Raw genomic sequence first — 4,120 nt, 5'->3', positions numbered from 1 at the left:
CATGTGAAAAAAACTGTGATTGCAGTGCTGGGTAGGCTGGCACAGGGAGATCTCTGCTGAGGCTTGCTGGCCATCCTGAGTCAGTGAGCTGCGGGTTCAGGAACATATCCTGTCTCAAAATGAGGGTAGAGAGTAACTGAAGGAAACACACTCACACGTGCAAACACACGCACATGGGCTCACACAGATGTGTGTGTACCTCATATACACACAAATAAAGGATTCACATCCATAAAAAAAAAAAGACCAAACAGAAATCCATGAAATAGAAATGAAAAGTGCATACAAATAATTAATGGAATTAAAAATTAGTTCTTTGAGAATATAAAAAGATGGACAAACCATTAGCCAAATCAACAAAAGAGAGGGACATAAATTAGTAAGTTTGGAGATGAAAAGAGAGAGTGAATACTTAGTTTTGCCAGCTTTACACAAACTTGAGTCATCTGACAAGAAGAAACCTCAACTGAGGGTTTTCCTTCATCAGACTGGCCTGTGGGCATATCTGTGAGGCATTTTCTTGATTAATGATTGATGTTGAAGAGACCTGGCTTTCTTTGGTTTAGAAGGTGAACTGAGCAAACTGATAAGCAGCTTTCATCCATGGTTCCTGCTTGGGCCCCCTGAATGTCCCAACTTCTCTCAGTCATATATTGTATTTATGACTATATAAAATAAAAAAACCCTTCTCTCTCAAGTTTGCTTTTGGGCAGTATTTTATCTTGGCAGTGGAGGGCAAACTAGGACAGAGTTGATGCAAAACTGTCATCTTGCTGTGATGGACCTAACTGTGCGGTTAGAAAGGTGGAGTTAATATTGTGAAAATGGCTAATTTATAAAAACTCGTTGGGCCACGTCCTTACGCTGTCTCTGGGCGCCAGGGTCTGCACGGGAAGATGGCAGAGGTTGGGCCCAAGTCGGTGTTGTTCGTGTGTCTCGGTAACATTTGCCGGTCACCCATTGCAGAAGCAGTTTTCAGGAAACTGGTAACTGATGAGAATGTTTCAGCTAATTGGGTCATTGACAGCAGCGCTGTTTCCGACTGGAAAGTGGGCCGGCTCCCAGACCCAAGAGCTGTCAGCTGCCTAAGAAATCATGGCATTAGCACAGCCCATAAGGCAAGACAGATTACAAAAGAAGATTTTGCCACATTTGATTTTATACTATGTATGGATGAAAGCAATCTGAGAGATTTGAATAGAAAAAGTAATCAAGTTAAAAACTGCAAAGCTAAAATTGAGCTACTTGGGAGCTATGATCTACAGAAACAACTCATTATTGAAGATCCCTATTATGGCAATGACTCTGACTTCGAAGTGGTGTACCAGCAATGCCTCAGGTGCTGCAAGGCTTTCCTGGAGAAGACTCACTAGGTGGTTCTGCCACCACCATTGAGCAGCTCACTCACCAGAGCCGTGCCCAAGGGTGGTGCCAGTCCTTAGCCCCGTGTCCCACCTGTCTCTTCAGCTGACTTTACTGTTTATCTTTAAAACATCTGTAGGTCAAAATTAGGTGTATGTTCAGAAGGGTAAAAATATTAGAGTAAGACAGTGTGAGGTGTGGCTAAGTATTCTTAGACTAATTGAACCTTTCCTCTCACCTTGTCCTAATTAGAAAATAGTGGAACAAGGAAATACGGAACAAACTAGAACCCAATAAAGTAAGAATGACCTACAAGGTCTGGGTCTGCCTCTGAGCCCAGCCAGCCTGGGTGGTCTGGTCTTACTAAAGTGTGCGCATGGCCAGCACCCAGTGGTGCCATTCGCTTGCCTTATACCTCTCTATCCTAGACTCTTGTGACAATAATTCCATCCATATCAGCCTTCCACTTAACACTGGAAGATTTAAACTCAGACACACTGAAGGCGTTTAATATTTGAGAGAGAAGACAAACTCCCAGCAGGCCGACCTGGGCTGTGCACTGACGATGGGAGCAACAGATGTAGGAAATTAGCAGTGTTACTCTTACTTGGTTTTTGTCCAGTGTTTTGTTGTCCTGTTTGAGCCACTTTGCCTCTTAATGCAAAGGTGGTGTGTGCTTAAATAGTGGCATGTCTGTAGTGTCCCTTCATCAGCGTTGTAGAGAGTTACCCGCAAGCATAAGTCATTCTAGTGCATTGCAGGACAGTGACCTCAGATTCATGGCTGTATATCGGAAAAGAATGTGAGGTAAACTGGGAAGTTAACAAACACACCTGAAGTAGAGAAAAAAAAACTGGTTGGAAGATTTAATGCATTCACTATCAAAATTCCAATGATGCTCTGTACAGGACATAAAAACCATTTTTAAATTTTATACAGACATATAAAATACCTGAATAGTCAAAGCAATTCTGACCAGAGACTGTTGGAGGTGTCACAAAATCTGACATCGAATTATACTACAGAGCCATAATGGCAAAAATAGTATGGTAATGGCAAACAACAAATTGGATCCATCAACCAATCAAAGAGTATTGAGGACCAAGAAAATAAAAATATATATATAGCTCTAAACACTTATTTTTTTTCTCAAAACTGTGACAAATGTTTATAGTAAAGAAAACAGTCAATTCAATGGCTGGTGTTGGCAAACTGATGTCCACATACAAGAGAATGAAAATAGAACCATGTTCAGTGATGTAGAAAAGTCATTTACAAAGGCAACAGAAACCTTAGTTTAAGAACCTCAGATGTTAAAAGTGTTATTGGAAAGCATGTCAACATATAGGCACCGACATGGACCTTCTGAAGAGTACTCCAGCATTGGAGGAAAGAACCCACTATTTTCATATGGGATCAAATGACATGAAAATACCGCTTCACAGCAGAGAAAACTTTATTAGAATAAAAAGCCAGCCTACACCACAAGAGAAAATCTATACCAGGTATACTTCAGACAGAGGCGATTGCCTATAATACATACAGAACTGCGGTTCTCAAACACCAGAAACAGAAATTTTCCAGTGGGCAAACAGATTAATGGCATGAACAGTCAGTTAACATTAGGAGAAGCACAACGCCCTATAAATACTGTAAAACTACTCAGTATCTTATATATCAGACATGTAAATTTAAACTGCTCTGAGACACCATCTAAGCCCAGTTGGAATGGCTTTCCCCAAGAAAACAAATGACAACAATGCTTATGAAAACGTGGGGAAAGAGGAACCCTTAGACACTGTGGGTGGAAAGGAAAGCTGGTATGGTCACTGTGGAAACCATTATAGAGATTTCTCACAACAGTAAAACTAGAGGTACTATATGATCCAGCTATACATTTTCTGGGCAAATATCCAAAGAACTCTTAACTCACCATGCCAAAGAGATACTTACCCATCTATGTTTATTGCTGCAGTATTTACAGTAACTAGGAAATGAAGCCAAACCATATGTCCATCAAGAAATGAATGGATAAAAAAAATATGGTACATATTCACAGTGGAATTTTATTCAACCATAAAGAAAAAATAAAATTTACAGAAAGGATGGTTCTGGAAAATATTATAGCAAGTTAAGTGACCCAAACTCAGAAAAAATACTTCATGTTCTCTCTTTTTGTCTTTATTTTTACTGAGCTCTACATTTTTCTCTGCTCCCCTCCCTACTTCCCCCCCTTCAACCCTCTCCCAAGGTCCCGATGCTCCCAATTTACTCTGGAGATCTTGTATTTTTCTAATTCCCATTTAAATTAAATCTATGTATATCTCTTTTGAGGTCCTCATTGTTTACGAGGTTCTCTGGGATTGTGATTTGTGGGCTGGTTTTCTTTGTTTTATGTTTAAAAACCACTTTTGAGTGAGTACATGTGATAATTGTCTTTCTGTATCTGTGTTACCTCACTCAAAATGATGTTTTCTAGCTCTGTCCATATTCCTGCAAAATTCGAGATGTTGTTATTTTTTTCTGCTGTCTAGTACTCCATTGTGTAAATGTTCCACATTTCCCTTATCCATTCTTCAGTTGAAGGGCATTTAGGTTGTTTCCAGGTTCTGGCTATGACAAAAAAGGCTGCTATGAACATAGATGAGCACATGTCCTTGTGGCACGATTGGGTGTCCTTTGGATATATACCCAAAAGTGGTATTACTGGGTCTTGAGGGAGGTTGTTTCCTCATTTTCTGAGAAATCGCCACACTGA

General features: G+C 40.1%; 1 pseudogene; it reads left to right on the top strand.

Annotated features, from left to right (window-relative positions):
* Positions 1–880: 880 nt before the first annotated feature.
* On the top strand, positions 881–1,518 carry LOC101982119 (annotated as a pseudogene).
* Positions 1,519–4,120: the final 2,602 nt, after the last annotated feature.

This window comes from Microtus ochrogaster, chromosome 21 (genome assembly GCF_000317375.1).
Source record: "Microtus ochrogaster isolate Prairie Vole_2 chromosome 21, MicOch1.0, whole genome shotgun sequence".
NCBI lineage: Eukaryota > Metazoa > Chordata > Mammalia > Rodentia > Cricetidae > Microtus > Microtus ochrogaster.
The sequence above is the reverse complement of the archived record's forward strand: the minus strand, read 5'-3'. Positions and strand labels throughout refer to the sequence as shown.